This window comes from Grus americana, chromosome 1, assembly GCF_028858705.1.
Source record: "Grus americana isolate bGruAme1 chromosome 1, bGruAme1.mat, whole genome shotgun sequence".
NCBI classification, from domain to species: domain Eukaryota; kingdom Metazoa; phylum Chordata; class Aves; order Gruiformes; family Gruidae; genus Grus; species Grus americana.
In genome coordinates this window covers 133216030-133239557 of record NC_072852.1, presented here as the reverse complement: position 1 = coordinate 133239557, position 23528 = coordinate 133216030, and the positions used below count along the sequence as shown (strand labels likewise).

The 23528-nt window shown below is 39.9% G+C and overlaps 1 protein-coding gene across 4 annotated transcripts in view; it reads right to left on the bottom strand.

The window, feature by feature from the left end:
• Positions 1-23528, bottom strand: part of SH3KBP1 (SH3 domain containing kinase binding protein 1) — a 235511-nt gene that overhangs the window by 210904 nt on the left and 1079 nt on the right. The gene's annotated exons all lie outside the window — the stretch shown is intronic.

Sequence of the window (23528 nt, the reverse complement as noted above, 5' to 3'; positions counted from 1 at the left end):
TCACTGTCCATTTACCTGGTCTGCACTGCATCAGTTTGTCAATGAGGACGATACGGGAGACAGCGTCAAAAGCTTTGCTGAAATCAACGTAAACAACATCCACTGCCTTCCCCTGTTCCACCAAGTCAGTGATCTCATTGTAGGAAACTAACCGATGGCTCAGACATGACTTCCCCTTCATAAATCCATGCTGACTACTCCCAACCAGCTTCCTGACCTTCCTATGTTCGGAAATAGCTTCCAGGATTATTTGCTTCATCACCTTGCAAGACGTCAGCATGAGGCTGACCAGCCTGTAGTTCTCAGCAAAAAGGAGGCTTCTTGCTTTTCTTGACGACAGGAATTACATTTGCTTTCTTCCAGTCTTAAGGAAGCTTTCCCAATCATGATGACTGTTCAAAGACTATCAAGAGTGGCCTCCAAATATCAGTTAGCTCCCTCAGCACAAACCCCACCGGGGCCATAGCCTTGCACATGTGCAGTTTAAATATTCCCTAACCTGATTCTCCTCCACTGAGGGTAGGTCTACCTTGCCCTGAACTCTTCCACTAGTTTCAGGGCCATGGGATTGCTAGCAACCAGTATTGCTATTAAAGACTAAGGTGAGTAAGGCATCAAGTACCTCTGTGACAAGGCTCTCATTCCCATTCAGCAGTAGGCCCACACTTTCCCTAGTCTTCCTCTTGCTGCTCAGGTACCCACAGAAGCCTTTATTGTTGTCTTTCACATCTGTACTGGTTTCGGTTAGGATAGTTAATTTTCTTCATAGCAGCTTGCATGGTACTAAGTTTTGGATTTGTGACCAAAACAGTGTTGATAACACCCAGGTGTTTTAGCTATTGCTGAGGGGTGCTCACACAGAGCAGCCTCAAGGCCTTCTCTGCTTCTCATGCTGCCCTGAGAGTGAGCAGCCTGGGGATGCACACGAAGTTGTGAGGGGACACTGGCAGGACAGCTGACCCCAACTGACCAAAGGGATATTCCATGCCATATGACATCATGCTCAGCAATAAAAGCTGGGAGGAAGAAGGAAGAAGGGGGACATTTGGAGTTATGCATTTGTCTTCCCGTGTCACCACTATGTTTGATGAAGCCCTGCTTTCCTGGAGATGGCTAACACCTGCCTGCTGATGGAGAGTAGAGGCTGAATTCCTTATTTTGGTTTGCTTGCATGAGCAACATTCACTTTACCTGTTAAACTGTCTACCTCAACCCATGAGTTTTCTTGGTTTTACCCTTTCAATTTGCTTCCCCATCCCTCTGTGGGGGAGCAAGTGAACAGCCGTGTGGGGCTGAGCTGTACACTGGGATTAACCCACAACAACATCCCTCACCACATTCAACTCCAGGTGGGCTTTGCCTTTCCTAACCCCATCCCTGCACACACAGACATTCTCTCTACCTTCATCTCAGGTCACTTCTCCCTGCTTTCACCTCCTTTACTCTTTATGTCTGATTTTTGTCAGAAGCTCTTTGTTCATCCATAAAGACATCCTACCACCTCTGCTTGTTTTTCTGCTTGTCTGGATGGACCACTATTGAGCTTGGAGGAAGTGATCCCTGAAAACCAACAAGCTCAGATGGATCCCTCTTTTCTCTGCAACTGTCTCCAGGGGGATTCTTCCAAGCAGATCCCTGAACAGGCCAAAGTCTTCCCTCTTCAAGTCCAGGATTGCAAGCCTTGGTTTTTTTGCTTTTTTCCCCTCCTCCTCTCTGGATCCTGAGCTTTACCATCTCATGGTCAGCACAGCCAAGGCTACTTTCAGCCATCAGATCCCCAAACAGTTCTTCCTTGTTTGCAAGTATGAGATTCAGCAGTCAACACACTCCAGAAACCTCCTGGATTGCTCACACCAAGCACATAAGCAAACTACTCTATCCCTTCAGTAGATATCAAGGTGGTTGAAATCCTCCATGAGGGCCATGTCCTGCCAACATGAGCCTTATTGCAGCTGTCTGAAGAAGGCCTCATCAACTACTTCTCTTCCTGGTTAGGTGGCTTGTAGAGACACCCACCACATCATCATCTACATTTATCTGCCCTCTAACTATAACCCACAAACTCTCAGGTGGTTCATCATCTGTCCCACAGCTGAGCTCCATGCATTTCAGCTGCTCTGCTGCATGAAGAGTAACTTCCCTTCCTCGCTGTCCTAGCCTGTCCTTCACACAGAACCTGTATCCATCTATTGCAGCACTCCAGTCATGTGAGCTATCCTATCATATCTTCATGATCCCAATCAAATCATAACTCTGCAACTCAGTGCAGACATGTAATTACTCTTCTTTGAGCCTCACGCTGTATGCATAAGAGCACAGACATTTCAGAGAGGCAACCAGCCATGCTGATTTCCCAGAAAGAGTACAAGAGTTTTCCCTGTAATTTTGAAAGGCACTTCCTTGTTTATATGGATACGCTTGGGAAAGACCCCCCTCAGTCCTGTTTTGTTGATTACAAGGTCCCTACTGTTTGCATCACTCTACACATTTTGTTTGCCAACCTGGTCCACCGCTCACTCACAAGATTGTTGGTCATCCGCTCCCCATCATTTCTATTTTAAAGCTCTCCTCACATGGTTGGCCAGCCCGTTAGCAAAGATGCTTTTGCCTCACTTAAGTCAGATGGATCCCATCTTTTCCAGGCAATCCTCAAAATAGTCTCATGATCATAAAACTAAAACTCTGTTGCTGATACCAGCTATGCAACCAATTGTTACCTGCAGGATCTGTCCACTCCTCCTCACACCCTTCCCTCTCACTGAAAGGATCAAGGAGAAAACCACCCAGGCTCCCATGCCCTTGACTGTCACCCCAGAGCCATGTAGTCACAACTGATACTTTCCAGATCACTCCTGGCAATATCATTGAAGCCTACGTGGAAGAGCAGCAGGGGGTAGTACTCTGAGGGCCAGACAAGCCTTGGCAGTCTTTCCACAGTGTTCCAGATCCAAGCCCCTGGCAAGCAACAAGCCTCTCTACATGACAGGTCAGGTCAGCAGATGAGAGTCTCCATCCCCCACAGCAGGGAATTTACCTACTGCTGCCACTTGCCACTTTCTCCTCGTGCTCCGGCATGGCTCAGAATTACCCAGCTTGGGTGTTTCACTGGATGGAGCACCCAAACCCTCACCACCTACAAAAGCACTGAATCTGTTCCGTAACTGTAGATCTTGAGGTGGAGCAGGAGCCCTCCTCCTGGTGTCAGAAGTTACAAACTTCAGGCTTCCAGACTTGCTATTCTAGGAGTCTCCAAATCACACCCCAAGAGGCACAGATTCTGCCTGCCCTTCATTCAGGAAAGTTGGGGGTTTGGGGTCTTGAAGCCTCAGGGACTTGCAGAAGATCTGGAAAGACCAACCCTTTGAGCTCAACCATCCAACCAATTGTTAAACCCACCTAGTTGCCCTGCAGCATACCACCGTAACTATGGAGCCATTCCAAGGTGGTGACCTTTGGTGGAGTTTCTGGACCCCTTCTGTGCCAACTGCTACACAAACTAGAAAATCTGTTGAAATACCCATTCCAGCTAGAGAAAACACACAGGAAAAAAACCCTCTAAAACAACCCTACATAGTTCTAAAATATGAACTAAAGTCCCTAAAAATAGCATCAATATTACCCACATATGCATACTTTACCTCAGAGAAACCAGTAAAATTGGTTCAGAAGTTGTATTTACACAATAGCTCTCCAAAGACTACTGGATTCAGGCAGCAGCACCAAGGTACACACACTGCTTTTTAAGCCTCACACCAATTAAAAAGTATATCTCCACAGAACACAACAGCACTCAGGCTCAAAAAGGGCAAAATTCAGTCTATTCAGCAGGGTATTTCCAATTTGGTTGAGCCCCAGGAAAGTCCTTTGGAGAGCAAAGCCCTGTATCCTTCATTTTTAAGCAGCCTACTAGGATGCACTTGTTCTCAGGACTCACAGCTTATACATTGCTTTTTGTATGTGCAAAGTCATTTCTCCTCCCTACTTAGGAAGCTTTTAAATCCTGTTCCTATTTTGCTGTGGATGCAATTACATAATGCTTGCTCTGAGTTCTCCCTAAGCAACCAGGAGGTGGTTAGAGAGTTGTAAGGGGGAAATGGCAATGGAGCAGGGATTCGGGCTGGCTCCAGCTACTGATTCTTCAAACACTCCTCAACATTCAGACTGCAAGCAACTCTCCCACTAAGTCCCATGTTTTAAAAGATTTCTAGTACCTGTTGCTGTGCTTGAAGTTTTCCCCTAAGAAGGCTGTAAAATTGACATGATTCTTGACATTTTTGTTTTCTTATTCATTATGTTCTCTCTTATGAAGAGAGACCAAAAGGTAGGACAGGGCTGTTGAGTTGAGACTACAGCTCCTTAGGTAGGCTGGAGGCACCAGAGTTATCTTTCTGAAGTTTGTCTGCCTTGCACTAATTCATAAACAGACAGCTGCAGCTGTTCAACCACTTTTGTTTTACTGGAAGTTTAATTAAACAAACAAAAAAACCCTTTACTGTGCAGGCTCTTCACACTCCGTACAAGTTTCTACTTATTAAAACACACATATAAATATTTTTAAAAGCTGTCTCTTCTCAGAGAATTCAATTACTGTAACATAAGTGTGTGTAAGCTGTCAAAGACATATGAGTCACCAAAAATGGACCACACAATCAAGATGTTTATAAACTCTTCAAAGGAAACCAAGAGCAGAGTTTGGAAAGAGGAATAAGAGCACACCTAACAAATGTGCAGATTGTGACAAACTGATCAGAAGGTACTTCTGAGATCACTGAAAACTCTCATTTATCACACTAGTGAAGCTTGTAGAGCATATGACAGCCTAAAAGTGCATTATAAATTTGTAGGTCCATGAAGTTGCAGTTTTTAAATCAAGTTCATCTTCTAAAGCATGCTAAACCATGCCACCTTCTCAAACTACGTTTTGAAAAATTCATTCTGCCGGTCAAACTTAACCTTTAGTTTCTTTTGATGTGAAATTTTGTCTTCATGGAAGCTGGATTGATACTGGAAACAACACTGATCTAGATATGCTAAGGAAAAAGCAGATCTGAGTTTTGCTCCACATCTAAGTACAACACACCTCATTCCTGAAGTGCTGTGCTCGATTTCTCCTCAGGAACTGGACTAAAACAGTGTCCCGTTTTGCACAATGATTTATGATGTGAGAAAACACTCCATGGACAGTGAGCTCAAACTAATTTTATTTGTTAACCAACAAAGGCTGGTCTTAGGCCCAGCTCTGCCAAGGTAAACAGCTTGTTAGATTAACAGCCAAAACCCAAATCCCTTTTAAGCCAAAAGCAAAATAAAACAGCAAAATTGGGGCAGACAGCTCTGGCTTCTCTTTTTGGTGTATTTTTCTTCAAAATATTGTACTCCATGATGTCTGAAAGTCAAATCTGCCCCAGCTTGCAAACTGTAGCTATTAGACTCTTTCTATTGGAAGAAGGCATTTTTCACATTAGGAATGAAATCCAATATCAAAAGCTATTCAAGTTATTTTGATCTAAAAAGGGAATGTTCATTCCCATGCCAACACAATCAGCATTTCCTAGCCTTATATTACCATCAATCCAAATTGTAACATAAAAACCTCATGAAATAGAATCAAAGCTAGTTATTACCAACCCTGCTGGAGACTGGCACAGTACAACTCATTACTGCAATGTCAGAGATGAAGATTTTTTTAATTTAATGCTTAGTGGTTGGGGTTTAAAATAAAAAATTTGAAATGTTAATGCTGTGAATCAGGAATTGAAATGTAACCTCTCAGCTATATTGAAAATAAGTATATCTGGAAAAATACTGTTGAATAAAAGTTTAACTATTCCCACCTTTTACTCCCCAAATTAGTCTTAAACACACATGAAATGATTTTGTTGATAATTACATTTTTCCTATTGATTAGTTTGTTTCCTTGCCACATTTTAAATTACAAGTAAAATCTAATCTCTTAAAACTGACCTAGTCAGAATAAGCATTTGTTTAATAATGCCACCAATACTTGAAGACAGAAGTGTCTCAGTTTATGGTATTTTCAATTATTGTACAGTGCCTTTCCAAGCAAGAAATGAATCAAGAAAAGAAACAGAGATTTGCTACTGTGCAACAAAACCTACATTATTAAATCAGCTTCTGGTGACATCTGAAGTGTGTAGGCACAATGGAAATGTTATTAATGTTTTTGGCACTATTCCACCCAAGTAACAGCATCCATATGGCAACACCACCTTCTGCAGCAGTATGGTTTCACACACAAATGCAGACCTGAAAACTAGTGTATACAGTTAGACATGGTAGCCAAAGAGTTAAGAACTTCTCTACTTTAAGTTTTATGTTTTCACTTTTATTAGTTACTTTGCTTCATGTGAATGGTAAGCACACAGGTTGCGTTGGCTTACCAAAAAAAAACAGAACTGAAACTAGACAAAGTACCTTCAAATGTTCTACACTAAAACTTTAAATTAAAGTTCAAATTACTTTTCCTCAGAAGAGAGTGCAACAGAGCTTTCCTTTTTTTGCATGAAGATAACTGTTCAGAAATAACAAAGACTAACAGCATGAACAGGCATCACACAACAATCCTACTTTTATGTCAGACTCTGCATAAGCCTCTACAGGAAGGTCTCAGTGACTACAGCAGGCTTCATGTTCTCTACTACCTACAGGAAATTGATCTGTTATCAAAACCTATTAATCAAGAAGTTGGAATGCACTACAGTTTTGTAACACCACATTTCGCTTGTAAAACAGTTACAAAGATTCATTTGGTAGCAAATACTTAATAGTTTATCAACATTTTCATTGTAAGTACATTTTATAGCTGGTTAACAATCTGGCCATCAAATTCCATCTGCCTCAAAACTTGCTAGACAAGGTCTTACTTCAGAAGTGCTGTTCTGTTTGAGACACTGAGGTATGAGCTGGTGAACATACTAGGCTTTTAGTGCTTATGGGCATACTTTTAAAAATATAGTATTTTTGCTACACAACAGGTTGCAATAAAACTCTTAGTAAGACATTAGGAGCCACTAGGAGGGAAAAAATTAGTACCTTTCATTAGACCAAATGACAAAGCATAACTTACATTCTGAACTCAAATGGAACAAACAAACAAAAAACCCCAAAACACTAAAATCAACACGCAAACTACACTATAGCACCAGTTTTCAATAGTAGCAGTTTCCTAACCTAGACCTGGAGAGCCAGAAGGCCTGAAGACCAAATGTGACCTACAAGGCTGTTGTTTTCTGGACTCTAGGAACACTGAGCAGCTGGCAGGCCAATCATATGTGGGGTGCCATGGTACAAAGGTGTTTGAGGGAGGAGGAGGAAGATATATGTATCTATAATGTAGATATATATATCTATATATTCATATCCGTCCGGGAAGAAGAGTTCAGATGGGGCTCTTCTAACAGAGAACAAAATAATCTGTAGTTTGTCAAGACTCAACTTTCTCAATGTCATTACAGTTTATAACTCTAGATGAAGGAGCCACTGAATGCCCTTTGAGTCACCACTCTACCAAAATGAAAATGCTCGTTGCCACATGCTACCTCTGAAATGCACACAAAACCCAATACAATAACAACAAGAACAACAAGAACAACAACGCAGTTTAAATGTAGATTGCAACTGGGATTTTTAAGAAGGCTTGAGCTCATCTGTGGCAGAAAAAATTAACTTAAGCGTTTTGTATCTGCTTGATTGAAAGCAATTATTGAAGAACCGTGATTTTCTTGAAAAATTAATTCCAAATTTTGTTCAATTTTTAACATTTTTTTCTTTTGCAACACCTACTATCAGGAATAATACTTTCTGCTAAAAGTATCTGCAAGGATTCAGCTTCACAAAAAAGAAAAGCTCGAGGAGGAGGAAAATCCAAGACCTGTACTATTCAATCTTCAAGAGGTTAAATCCATGCTACATGAGAAACAGCAACTCCTCTGCTAAGACAACAGCTTTCAGTTTACATTACATTTTCCTATTTCCCCTTCAAAAACAATGGGGGGGGACCTAAAGGTCATAGTCCTAGAATAGTATCTTCACTGAATCACTCCGTCAAAGAGCAGAGCAGTCACAGAAGGGGCCACCTAAATCACACTGCACATGGACCTTTTTATGTTACAGTTCCAGTCCTCCCTAAAGGCCACAAAAGCTCTTCACCCAGTCTGCACACTCATTGCAAACACAGTAGGCAGCCACAGAGCACTTAGGACAGATGGGAAGCATTTGAGAGGAAGATCCGTTGTGTGCAATTCACACGCACAAAGGCACAGAAACAGAGGAGCTGCGCAGAGGACCCCAACCAAAACTTAATTTGGAGGACAGACTGAACGCTTGGCTCTGGGCTGTCCTGATGTGATTCTTCTCTGGGAAGCAGCAGAGTCAAAGCCACTCCAGCTGACATAATGCCCAAGCTGTCCTCCAGGAAAAGAGGAGAGATAGTTTTCTGGTTTTCAAAGAGGGATCAGTATGATTGGTTCCAGCTTTTAAAAAATACAAACACCAAGTTATTCTAGTGGAATTTACCCAGCAGGACAAGAAATACTTTATATGCCAGCTAAGGCATTTGGTATGACCACAATTCAAGGCAAAAATCTCGTGTTTACAGTTAGGTAAATGAAGAACAACAGTAAATCAGTGCATTTGTATTTCTATATATATGTGGGGCGTTTCCATATAAAAAACGCATCTCAAAGCAATTCTGCAGTAAACAACTTCAGGTTGGTACTTCTAATAAATTTTATTAATTTCTTCAGCTTTTCTCAGGCCTATCACAGTTGTTTCCTCTCAATGAATTTATTATGTCTCACTCATATCTCTTGATACAAACTTTTTAAACAATATGCCAAAGCACATCTGATCATCAGAGATGGCCATGAACGTGCAACTACGGAGTAAGCAGGGAAAGACAGTTGCAGTAGTTCTAAATGGCAGCAGTTACATCTGTATTCCCAAAGGCTTCCTTATATACCACTTTGGATCCAACAATACAGGTTACATTTTATTGGGCCAAGTCCCCTTAACGCTTTGCAAGATTGCATAGATAATCTTTGGAACTCACATGGCTGGCAGTCTGGGAAGCACTTGTATTCCACAAATTAATTCATCTTTTCCTGCCGGACAAAGTGATCCTTCTGCCTCAGACAACAAACTGCTAGAATCAGACTGTTTCTACTGAAAGACCTTAATTTTACTGTAATTCACAGGTTCTGTCAACCAGAGCACCTCTCGATGACTGCAGATGCTTCCAGTATACAGCGTTCACAAGCAAACTTATTTTTGATTCACATTGTCATCAAAGTTCATAGATGATGCATGTTGCGTTAACCTGTAACTGAAGTAATACAGTGCCTCTTAGATGCAAAATCGTCTTGAGAGTTGGTTCACTTGTTTTAACATTGCTCTTCCCCTCAGATACACAAGCAGCCACCCAGGAGAAATGGAAGACATTAGATTCAGAGGGAAACATTTAACATCATCATCTTAAGGTGAATTCCTGCCAATATCCATAAAAATAACTCAAAGTTCTGAAAAGTATAAAGGATTATACCCATTGCTGGGATAAAGAGAAAAAGAGAGGAGGATTGTAACTTAAGCTAAGCAAACAAAGACAAATAATTCCTATTTGACAAACTATATATATTTATAAAAACTTGTTAGTAACGCTACTCTTCCTGTTTCTAAATCACATTCTTAAGACAACTGAGAAGCTAGGAAGGATATTAGTTACTTCTTCAGAACAAAAAGGAGCTAAATATACAGCTAAATAATATAAATATACAGCTAAATATAGCTAAAACTTTATATAAAATTACCATTTGGCTAAATTAATGAGAATTGCTACTGAATGAATGTTTCAACATAAAAAGGAAGCGGGATAGAAAACCTGATGCCATGAAAATAACTGCTGTTTAAGATTACTCAGAAGTACTAGTCCAGTATAATTCCCATGTGATTCTAATCCCACAGCTGCCTTGATAATATTTGTAGATGCTGATGGATATGCACTGAGGTGGAAGGTCAAATAAATAAAAAAATTGGAAAGCCAGGGAACAATTACCTGTTCAGTGATATGATGTAGCATCATTTAACTCCTAGGAACATGAGAAGAAGTTGTGGTCAACAATTTGTTCATAATCTTAATATTGTGTGCTGTGTAGTGTTTAATTGTTAAAACTTCAGAGCTTCTAGAACAGTAACATTCATCTGGTCTCATCATAATCAGACTAAAAGCATGAGTGTAGTTACGGATATGATCTCAGATGAAGGATTTTACTACAGATGCCTAAGCTGTTACTATCACCATCCATCTTTGCCAAAAGTAGCAACCATTTTGCACAGGAGGAGGATGGGGAGAATATGACATACTCCTCTGCATCTTAGCCACGTTTTCTTAAAGAACTGATAAAGATGGGTTTATATTAAGTAACTAGACTGCAAAGTGGTGCACAGATACATCCTGTTGCGATATTCCTGCTGTTGGAAGTGGCAATTTCTGCAAAAAGAGATTGCTAGCAGCAACAGCTTGGTACAGCCAATATCCTTGGACTGTGTTACAGCCCTTTGCTGTGTAATGCCAGCTGCAGACAAACATGGTGTCTTAAAATAATTTCAAAGCCATGTCGTTTTCCCTCAGTTTCATGGAATTCTATTACTTGTAAGACAGCAATTGCAAAATATTTACCCCAGCAGCAGCTCTTGTGATTTGACCTGTCAGATGTTAAGACTACAAACCAGTGCCATGTTTTAACTGATACATTATAACCTGTCACAAAAAGAGATGTGTTGTACAACAGTGAGAACCTGGACTTGATGTATAAGAGAAATGATCAGCTTTTATAATTCTAATCCTCTTTTACATAAATCCAGGCATTTCAACCTACAAAACTTCACATTCAGAGGAAGGTCAGGCCAGGTATGGAACTCCACAGCAGTTTCATAATTTATAAGCCAAATGAAAGGACACTTACTATCAGGCTTCCACATCCAACAGATTGTCACGCATTACAGGAGCTATGAAAGCTATGTGTGTGCTGAGGCTCGTAGCTCTAAGTACAAGAGCTCAGACCATAGGTAATTTGCATTTCATCACTATGGTCCTGCACAAGCTTTACATGCCAGTACTTAATCATCTCCACTAACCTTTAGATCATACTGAAAACCAGCCAAAAACCACCTAAGGTGTTAAAAAACCAAACTTGCTCAATTATATGAGCAACAATGGAAGGCAGGGTAGGAGTGTTTGGAGGAAGGACACATTTGATTAAAATAATACCTTTACCACCCACCAATATCACATTTTTTCTTGATTAATAATGAAGTCTCATAAGACTGCTGCTCATAATCCTTAGCAACTTGTCTTTTTGCATCAGGTTCTTTTCTTCTCCTTCATACTATGGTAAAAGCAATAGCACTGAAAAAAAAAAAAGCTGTTTTAGAAACAGAAATTACTGCATATAAGATTCATAAATTCCAGACAACCCTTGGGCAAATAAACTTAACTATCATATCAGGTAACATATGTTGACTCTGTGCATTAAAAAGCTTTCAAATTTCAATTTTAGAATTCAGGATGCAATTCTGGAGAAATAAGTTCTAGATGGTATCTTTAATGCCTCTGTTTTCTCAGGTCAAATCAGTTTCTGCAGGCAATTTCTTCTGGGTGTCACAATAAATGGAACTCATAAACTAACATACTTTTTTTTTTGCTCTTATGAACAAAAACATTCCCACATCACAACCATTAGCTTCTCTGTTTTGCTTTCATGGTGCTTTTCAAAATCCCATGTGTCAATTAGGCCTGGGCAAGGAAGCACTTCCATTAACATATTTTATTTTCATTTTCTCTTTAGAAAAATTCTCTGGATTTTGAATAAGGCAAAGCCTTTCAGAAAGCAAAGGTTATGCTACAAGTAGAAGACACAGCTCTCTAACAGGTATCTCTGGTAGCAGGTTAAAGAATTCAGGAAGTCTCCTCCAATTGAAGAAACACTCACTCGCACTTCCAGGAGATCTTCTTTAACGCTTATGATTAGAATAAACCTCCAAAAAGGAGATACTACACAGAGCTCCTCCTTAGAAGAACAATCCTGAAAGCAAAAACTGATGCAAGCCAAAGAAGTACATCTGAAAGCTTGTCACTGACTTTCATTGTGAGCAACAACAGCTTGCGACCTGATGCCAGCATTGCTGCAATAGGGAATTTGAGCCACTGTATGCTGGTTGAATGAAAATGCTCAGCAGAGCTGCGGATGGAGCAAAAGCACAAACAATAGTTAGCACTTAGACAGAAGAGCCTATTGCTGCATTGAGGATGCGGGCAGAAAGGGGAGGAAGCAGCAGGGTGGAGCTCTGTGGAACCCAAGTAAACATAAACAGAGGCAATGAACCCTATTGTTTTATAAGCAATTATTCTTCTGACAACCTCCTCCTCCCTTCCACCCCCAGTTACCAACACCGGCACTGTCTGGAACAGAACAAAGCGTGTGGACAAGGAAGTGACAATAAGATTCTACTCAAGATGAGTAGAACCTCCTCATCTCAGAATCCTTCTACAGCATGCGGGAGGCAGCACGCAGGTTAAAACCATAGAACCAAGAAAACTAGAGAGGACGGAGATAACACTGTCACTGAATGTTGACTTGACCCCTTCTTCCAAAGCTAAGCAGAAAGCTCTCCTTCTCCCTCATCTAAGAAAAAGATTCCTGGGCTCCATCCATTTGACAAATCTTTTAATGACCTTCCCTGGTTTCCAATGATCCAAGCTCTTGGAGCTAAGAAAATTGGAAGCCAAAACTAATCCTACATTCCAGAGGGTCTAGAAAGGCAAAGAGCATTTCTTGCATTTAACAGCTCTGCCTTGAAAGGCTGCATTTACATCAGCTCCTTCGTTTTGGTTCTTGAGACAGACACTGACACACTTGAGCAGACAGGAACTGAAATACTACTTAAAATAGCAACATCCTGCTTTTAAGTTCTCCAAATCCAGAAACATTTGAACTTCAGCATTTGGCTTTGCCGACTTCCACAACCTGCTTTTCTCCACACACCAAAGGCATCACTCTTCCATCAGAAAATATCAAAAAGGTGGCTGGCAAAACACAATATGCAACACACACCTCAGCATTTACCTTCCAGGGTACTCTGGAAAAGGTAACTCAGGGGACTAAAGCAATAGTCTCTAAAAGACAGCCGGTCCATCTCTTTCCTCACATGGTATTTATGGGAAACCAGCTGAAGGTTTCTTGTTTCCCTAATTCTGAAGCAAAATCTGTAAAGAACTACCCACGATTTTGCTGCATTCCACACCAAATTGTCCTTAGAATTCTGTATATCTTTGCACCCTAATATAGGGAGTTTTGAGACTGTGTAAGTGAAGTATATAGGAAAGTTTCCTAAAAAGAGAAGTAGTGCACTTGAAAAACAGATGAAAGAGAAGGAAAAATGAATTTGAAGGAAGTGTGTATGAAAAGAAGAGATGACAGAGCATCAGGTATCTGAACAGACAAAAAAGTGAGTGAAGAGTATCCTTCCTGAGAAAGAAGTGAGACAGAGTGATGTAGATCTATTTAAAAAAAAAAAAAACCAACCAAACAAAAAACACCACCAAACAAACAAACGAAACTGCAAACCCAAAACACCACCAAAACACAACTTGCAAGGGGTGATACCTGTGAATATTGAAATATTAAGATCAATTCAAGCAATTAGAGCCATTGCTCAATAGATGTAACCAAACAAAAGGGAAACCATTGTAACTTAGAAAATAGTTAGTTGTAAGATAAGCTCTGGAACAATCTCATTTTAAACAGCTCGGCCTTGGAAGAACAGATGCGCAAAGATAAGAAAGTTACAAGGTGATCACAAAACCAGCCTTGAAGGATAAGGTATATGTGATACCAGGACTGAGTCTGAAGACCCCCGACGACCACCTGGAGGTGCCAACAAACATGCGCGAAAGACATTAGCATATGCTAACGAGTTCCTGGAAAAATCCACTAATGTGATAAGCACTACTCGGAAATGTAATGAATATGTGTATTAACATAGTATAAATACTTGCTAGTTTTGTCTTTTGGGTGTGCACGTTAGGTGGAGTTATCCCCCGTGCACCCAGCGCTGCAATAAAGAATGCCTGCTTTCTAAAACTTCAAAATAAGCCTTAGAGAGTGAATATTTTGCCGCTTTCCAGTAATAGGGGAAAGAAGCATACATGCACTTTTATAAGTGATAGGAAGAGGAGCAACTGCTTTCTGACAGAATGAGGTGAAGGAATGAGAAACACACAGGTACAAACAACACTGTTTTCTACACAACTGTGAACAAACTATCAAACATATTGCAAAGGAATATATATTAATAGATCTCTCATGACTCAGGAACCAGTGCAGGTGACTTTGAATTGTCAGATCATAGTTTACCATGAACTAGATGGTATCTTATCTCAATCTTCCATGAACCACAGTCAGATAATTGAGATGTCAGCTAATCAAAAGCACTATTTATAGATGCTTCACACACAAAAATCGTAGTCTTTAAGTAGCATGCTTAAAGCAAATCAAAGCGAGCAATTCTGAAAGGCGGTGTGAGGTGACAGAACAAAGACCATTCAAGCTGACCTCAGTGTCAAAGTAAAACTGACAAGTGTATTTCAACTCTCTTTAAATGCAGCTAAATAAAGCTATTTGATGAATTAAATGATCAGCAGATACAATGGACTTTAACATAAAGTTTCAAAGAAAATAAAGATCTTTCCCATTTTAGAAAAGATTATTGGATGGAGCAGGAAATAGCAGCTGTCCTGGCGGATGAACATTAAAACCAATTGTAACAAAAGACCACAGCAACAGTAGCAGCAAGATTTCTCTCTCAGTTGAAAGGCTGTTTCTTGCAACAGAAAGAGCCGATCTTACTCGTACCAACTAGCTGGCTGTTCAAAGGCACATTTCTTTTCAACGCGCAGGACACCTAGTTCAAGCTTTCAGTAGCACTCAGTGAAGTGAGGAAGAAGTCAGAGACAGGGGTTTTTTTTCTGCTGTATTAAGATCTTCCATCAATAAAAGAGCAGTTAACTAAACTGGATTAACTATACTCAGAAATCCCTCTATTAAATATATACTCTACAAAGTTGGAGCAGTTTTATACAGATAGCTAAACTTGGCTCACTACAGCCAACAAGACTCAGACTGCTACAAAAAGAAGGAAGCAACTGAGAAGCTGCTCAAATGTATTAGCTAACTAGCTAAAATCCAACAAAATCCACAAATAGTTCTGTCACCTGAAAAATTATATATATTGTGAAGTTACTAACAAAAATAGCTACAAGAACACATTTCCAACATTACGAATACAGCGATTAACAATGAAATCAAGATAAAAAATAATCTAGTATCAGACTGAACTAGTTAAACGATCTGTTCTTTGCAGCAAATGGCTTAGAATCTTAAAATGAGATCAAAGTTAAATGTTACCTGTTTCATTAAACAAAACCACAAAAGCACAGAAGTGTATCAAAATCATACAAATCTAATAGTTGGAGCCAGTTTAAACCATCAAAATATTTAAGTCTGAATCAACTCTAGACTTCAAAATTGCATAGTGACTAATCCCACAAGCAATCTAAAAATATAGAAATAAAAAAGCAAAGTTTGTAAGCTACCAAGCCAGTCCTCTCAACAACTGCTGGTTGATGTTTCCTTGAACAAAAATTTAAATTGAAGAATAAAGCATGGTGCATGCCATTAAGGAAAAAATCTTTAATATCATGAGGGCTCACAAATTTGCAGACATCTTTTGTACTCTTCTGGAACTAGAATTTAAATTTCCATTATATCAGCAAGTGAAGTTCCTTCCACGCATTGCTTGCTACCAGGCCAGCTTTCACATGGTGCAATTTTCTTTTCCCAGTTAGTAGGACCATACCCTCCCTGGAAGTACTGGTGCAGATTCTATGTTCAGAAATACCTATTGTCACAACCTGCTTGATCATGCACTCGAAGCAAGGCTTCTCAAGCTTAACCTTGACTAGAAGGCTTTCCTCTCTGCACCCGTTTCTCCTTCCCTTCCCTTTACCTAGTCATTTAAAAGCTGATGGGAACAAAGTTAGGTTCTTCTAGGGTTTGGGGGTTTTTTTGGTGGAAGTTGTTTGAGGGGTTTTGACTGGTTTGTGTGTTGGTGTTTTCTCGTGTTTGACTTTTGGTTTTGGGTTTTCTTTAATCTGATAGGTTAAGCAGAAAAATTGGATATTTGTATTTGACAAACACTGCAGTTCTGCAGTCTCACTGTAATACAGTACCCAGACTATTTCATAGGAAAGTAAGATGGTCTTGCCTAGAGTGAAAAGTCTTGATATCATATTTTTCCACATAGCTGTTGATGACATAAGGACACATTCATAAGAAATGGTTGATGAAAAGAAAAATATCTAGATAACCAATCTTCATCCATAAAACATTCAAATATTGGTTATAAATAAGCATCACCACTCTTCTAAAGCAAGTCATTAATCCTTACATTTGGAAACATAAGGACAAAGCTAAAACACCTTTTTATAAACATTCGGAATTTGACAGCAAAAAAGTTTTAAACCTTGTCATAATGAAACCCCAAAATAAAGGCATTTTTTTCTGGACACACTTTGGAATTTTTGGTGTGCCCTTTTATAGACAGAAGAGCATGAACAGCTCAATAAGAGCTGAGTGAGACCTCACAGAAAGAACAGCAGGAATGAGAAAAACACTGAAAAATTAAGCTGAGGTCTTGCTGCTTGCCAGTTTTATGTCTGCCACAAGGATAGCAAATTTTCAATGCTGCACAAGCCTATCACAGAAAAAAAAATCCACTCTGCCAAGTTACCAGAGTATTAAAAATGTTTCTTGCCAGTGGTGAGGATGAATCAGCAACCACAGACAGAGGACATATTTGATTTAAACCTGAGAGTTCTCAAAGGATGGTTTTATGTTTGGCTCAAAAATGAAAAGTTCTGCGTGTGTACATTTATACCCTAATACTTCTGCTATGTTTAACTAAAACCTTGATAAATCTAGCTATGTGGAAAGATAGTGCTACATACACAGAGAGTCAGGCTGATGCTGGCAGTCAATACAGCAAGGAATAGCACCAGCAGCTGCACTAACCTCCAAGAACTTCTTGTCACAAAACCAAACCAAAGCAAACAGGAAAACACCCTGAAGTGATTTTTGTGCATGTTTGTTTTGAGAACTCATTATCAAAAAAAAGCACCAACATATTGCTTTGTAAATTAACAAGCAACTTCCTGGAAACTGCAAGCAGAGGACACAATATGTCATGGGGATTTCTGTTTTGCTGAGGGTTTTTGTTGCTTTTGATTGTGTTGGTTTTTAAAAGGCAGGTCACATAAATTCACTTATTACAAATTACCTGTGGGACACAAACCAATTTATAATATGAGTAGTGTAACCACTGAAAGCTAATTAAATATTGATAGATCGTTTAACCGTTTGGGTTGGAAGGGACCTTTAAAGAACATCTAGTCCAACCCCTCTGCCATGGGATCAAGTTGGGCCTTGACTTGCAACACATGCATTGAATCTGTATTGTCATTTTTGAAAAAACATTGGTTCCCTGGAGAGTTGCGCACCAGTGCTGACTTTGGTCTTCAAATAAATGAACAGAATTACACTGGTTTTGGTGTGAACTGGTTTCAACTATCAGAAGTTATTTAGCTGCACAGTATGAAAGAGCAAAAAGGAGATAAAGAGGAACTTTTTCCTTCTGTACAATACTTCTAATGAAATTCAAAGGCAGAGTTCAAAAGGCACTTTACACTGACGCTACAGATTAATTATAACTTAGGGATATTTTCTTCATATAACTGCTCAGCTTTCTATAGTGCATTATCCTTGCTGCTAAAGAGAATTGTTTCAGCACAGGCATAATTTCTGATCCACAACTCTAGACAACTCTTCATCCTAAAACAGAAGCACAAATTCTGAGCAAAACCGCCATTGGAATACAAACTGCTATAAGAATGAGAACAAAGATATCCTCTCCCCCTCCAGCCCTCATCAGGATGCTCCTTTCTCCAAGGCAAAGTTATATTAGGAACAAAGCAAAGCTGAGACATCACAACAGTCATCTCACCATACAGCTTTTAAGTGGACATTCCACTGCATTCTCAAGAGTTGTTTTCTACTGATTCTTCTCAATTATCAATAACAAAAAGGGGGAGAAAAGTCAACTCCATTTGCTAATACAGTCCATGACTACTGAACTGCAGTACTGCCTATTCTTTTACACACAAGGACTTAAAGCTTTTATTGTGTTTCCTCCCTGTGTGAAGCAGACTGTCAGCAATTACTTTTACATTAGCTGAATTACTGAATCTTGATACTCACCTCCTCTTTTGCTCCCCTCCCCCTAATATATTCTTTCATCATTCCTGAGTGTACACAATGTAGATATGCCCTACAGCTACTTCCTGCTTTTGCATCCAGGGGAAACATCCACTCCCTGGTCCAGGATTTTGTATTCTTGTGATTTTTTTTTAAAAAAACACAGATAGGAACCATACAAAATCCATCATCATTTTTGATGAGCTTGTTCTGTAACAGCAGTATCAGAGCAAAACAACAGATACCACCTCTGTGGCTGTTTTCTCTCCTTTGATCCCATCAGGCCTAACCTGCTTTCAGCACTTCAGTGACCTCTAACATTTCAGACCTGAAATTTCAGCTGCTCATTTCACATTACCAACCTCTCCTCCTAACACATGCGTCCCTTCCCCTTCAAGTGGGGAAGGAGTCAACGCATTATCTACTAGGTCAATGCTGATCTGTTATATGAATTCTGATACACTGCTGGTAGAATGATTACCAGCAGTATTCTCAAAAAAAACCCTTTAACATGCAGTGAATAGCAATTACAAAAGAGGCAATCTCAATAAAATTACAGATAAATTGTATACATTGCATTAGGAGCAATTTAAACAAATATAAATGCACTGAGCATTAAAATCAAAATAAAACTGCTTCTCACTAAGTGTTTTAATTATTACATATACTTCCTTAAACCCAGGCAGAAAAAATACCTTTTTTAGCGGCTCTAACATAATTTTCTACACATGAATCTTTGATTAGCACAAAAAGGAGCAAGAATTCTGTTGTTTTAAGAAACCATCTATTTTAAGCATTCTCCTCTTTATCACACTTCCTGATCTAAAAGCAACAGTTAATATAAAGAACAACTCTAATGGTGACACTGAGAAAAGACGGCCTATTTGAAAGGGGCAAGCAGAAGAGGTACCAACATACAGAGAAGACTGTGCAGTCAGAAATTATTTCCATAATCTTTTACATATACACACATATTTATATATTTTGTATTTCTTGATTTCAGACCCCTATCTTGATCCATTTAGAAGGCAGCTCTGACAATCTTTTATGACAGAAATATCATTATGTCTTGATTTCTAGGAAAAAAACCTTTGTGCCAGCTATTTTTGTATGAAATTTTATATAGGTTACTGAAAATATTTTATCACAGTTTATGAAAACTCCACTTGAACTCAGACATGAAGAAATTCACAGGCTGTATAAATACTGTCACCAAACAACTGGAAATCTGATCCTAAACAGCTCCAATGCAACTGCCTTGTTGTGCGAAACAAACCTACAAAGGACAACAAAAGAATTAAAATGAATAAAACCCCACATGAGGAGGAGAATAAAGACTTTTTACAAGTTGGGGAGGATTTTTACACAACATTTCCTATATAAAGCCACTTCACAGCTACTTAAAACCTTATTAAAAAATTAAAGTGAAAAAAATCATGCTAATCATCCTTCTCATGATTTTTCCTTATACAGCTGAAACTGTTCAACTGTTTTCAAGGATGACAAGCATGACACATGCTATTCCTATTAAAAAACGTCTTATAGCTATTTTGCTGAAAGGTTCAAAAATCTCTACCATTTTGCAGAGAGAATTTAAAATTTGTCAGGGAGTAGTCAAGAATCAAAACCACACCTACCACCTTCTGTGTGTGATATATACAAATTCTGCTAAGCTCAGGCCTCAAAAATGCTTCATTTTACTTAGGGCTGTAGAGTTGTTACAGTTTACCAGCTAAACTCCCCAGGTCTCCCGCTGCAGTGAGCACTCTCCAAGCCATCCCACAGGGCCAAGCATAAGTTTTGATGCAGGCGCAGCTCTCACTTGCTGGAGGTCAGTGTGGCGCCACACGCAGGAAATGTGCTCAGAGTGCTCCCTCTGTTGATATATCGATAAGACAGAGGGAGAAAGAGGAAGTGGTATGTCTGAAACGTGTAAAGAAAAGTAGAGAGAAGGGAAAAAAGATAAAAAGGTAGGGATTTACAAAGGAAGCTGGGTAGAACTAGAGGGCAGGGGATAGAGGAGAATTTGGACAAGGGAAAAAATAATTAAGAAAGGGGAAAAACAGGGAAAAGGATTGCAACTGGTACAGACCAATCAGACTTTCACATAGATTCAGGTTTTTTGATTACATTACTTCTTGGTGTAACATTCCTTTGGTGTGTACTAACTAGCTGTGGTATTTCACAGCAAAGCATCTTTCTCAATCACTAATGTAAAGTCATGCAGACGATAGTTGTTTGCCAGTATTAGCAATCTAACTGGTCCAAAGGGCACAAGTCTGCCTCTGGATCCAAACTCCTAACTATGGCGACAGGAGAGGTGATAAACGTGATTTCACATAAACAAAAGCAATGTATCCTCTCTTCTCCTTTCCCAACAGAAAAGCTTTAACAATACCTTGAAAAATATTAAGATGAAAAAATACTGATGATGCAAGTGCTTATTTATAACCTGGTATTTACGAGCACTAGGATGAGGATGAAGGCTTCAACTGCTTAGTTTCATAGTGTTATTATTATATAGGACCCCTACCTCATTTAACACACTAAGCTGTCTGTGCTCTGAAGATGAGCAAAGACTGCATAGCAGAAAAAAGGATCTTCCTTCATCTACTGCAGAAGTTGGAAGGTGTGTCTCAACTGACACATCATCAGTTGTTTTGTGATGATGGCAGTTAAACACTGCTCTCTAGAATAAGACTTGTACTCTTGCATTTTCTAAATTTGATAAGCAGTACATTTCAAACCAGTTTTTCCATAGGTAGCTACCACACCTTCTTCTTACTTTGTTTTCTGGACCTCCAACTTCAGGAGGACACTCTAAAGTGTGGGCATGCAAAGCTCTTTCAAATGAAACTGAGGAGGTCTCTAATCATATGCAATTCTAAGTAGTCTTAAAAACAAACAAACAAACAAACAACAAACCCACAACAAAAACCCAACAAACCCCCCCCCCAAAAAAACAACAAAAAAACCTCAGAACAAAACAAACCTGAAAGCAACTACACGCAAGCAACCTCCCCCCCCACACATACAAGTCCCCACAAAAAAAAACACCTCTTCATTTCTCGGATGTTCAAGGAAGAGGACCAAGCTTGTTCCACTGTATGCACAATTACCTTTAAGGTCTTTGCCTTACCCCCTTTTTACGTTCAGAGAACTACCACCCTTGTTCCATTCAACTCTCCCGGCAAGTCCATTCCAAGTGTAAATTAATTCACCTTAAGGTACCTTAACTATAATGTCATAGAAGAGCTCATAAAACATCAAGTTGTATTTCTTATAAGGTTTGGGGTACATACTCTAAAAAAAGCTTAGGGCCAGACACTGAACTTTAATATACACATATGTGTAACATACACGTATATATTCACGTACACAGTTGAACTAATAACAATATGCAGTGTCATACATAACACATAACTGGTTACAATAGAAGGCATACAAGTAATTTAAAAATAAAACACTAGGAATCTTAACAGTGTAGTACACATAAAGAATTCACCTATCCTTTTCTGCATCTAAAATATCTTCCAAAAACGCTAACAATGTTAAAAATGTTTTAAATAAAACTGTTTTCATTTGATATCCCCTAGAAAGATTGTGCTTTTGTATTACTCATACCTTCACTTCCTTGTACAATTGTTCTATTTGTTTTTAAACTACAAGAATCACTTACCATTTAAAGATATGAACAACAGTAAAACCATATCTACCTTCCCTCCACTCCCATTTTGCAAAGAAAAGTCTGACTGAATCACAGTGATTTGGGAAAGTCATTATCCAAATGAGCTGTAAAGAAGCCAGATGTGTACGATCATGGCCAGCCCAGGGAAGGGAAGGGTGGGTAAGAGGAAAAAAGATGGCCTTCACTGCTGAGCTACAGTATTCAAAAAACCTTTCTAGAGTTCTATCAATGCAAGTTACTTCACTGCTCCTTTATGGCTTTCCTTAATATTTTGTGCCGTGAAGCTAAAAAAAGGCTAATATTTTAACTATGGATTAAGTAGAAATCAGAAAGTCTTCCTGTATCGCAATACAAAGTTAATAAGAAATAAATGCACTGAGAGAGGATAAGAAAACAAAAATAATATTAAAAAAACAATTTCCTGTGACATGCCCTACTGAAGACAGATTTTGCTCCATTCAGCAGTTATAAACCCTTCACCTCATTATGGCACTATGTTTAAAATCTTATCTGTCGCTATAGAAGACAGAAGTTGAGAGCTGTGTTAGCTAGCAGGCAAGCCAACCCTAACAGAGTCTTCTACAACGCACCCAATTAAATGTGGTGATCTGGGATGCTGGCCAACTCCCAGCAGCATCAGAGTTCACTCGGATCAATACAACTGAATGAGCTGCATAGGGATGAACGCATTTCAGCCTGAACTGGAGGACTAACTGAAAGTCAATAGAGAAAAGCTAGTGCTTAATCTTGTAACATACAGGTACAGCAGCTGTGCATCGCTCTGATAGTACCCCACAAACTAATCTCTCAAAGAACAAAGGGACATTTTCCTACTGTATTCCTAATGTCACTGTATTACAACAGGTAAAACTGTGTAAAATATCTGCCCGCGTAAGGCACTATATTTAATCATTTTAGCAATACTGCTCTCAGGTTCCCCCACAGTCCAACAGCATTTCCGCTACCGTGAGCGGAACGGGCAGCTGGGGGCCTAAAGGCATCTGAAAGCCGGTTTTTTGGAGGACCGCCGCTGCCTTCAGACGCCGGTCGGTGGGTACACCCAGGACTACCTACCAACAGCAGACGGTTTCTTTTGTTCCCTTCAATCCATCATTTTCCGCCGGGCACCGCGCTGGGCAGAGAGAGGCGCGGGCCAGCGCCGCTCCAGCGACGCCCCAGGGCGCATCGCTCAGCCAGCCCGTGCCTGGCACCACTGCTGCCGCCACCGCCTCGCCTTCTCGCCCCGCATAATGGGACAATTCATCCCCAATCCTCCTGCTGCCCACGCCTCCCTGTCCGCACAGGTAGCGGGCGCTGCCCACCCCGGGCCGGGCAAGCAGGCGCAGACTCTTCCCGAAGTCCGCGGGAGCCACCTCACGGGCAGCGGCTGCCAAGCGCAACCGCCCCCCGCGCAACCGCCCCAACGACCCCCGCGCAACCGCCCCAACGGCCGCCCC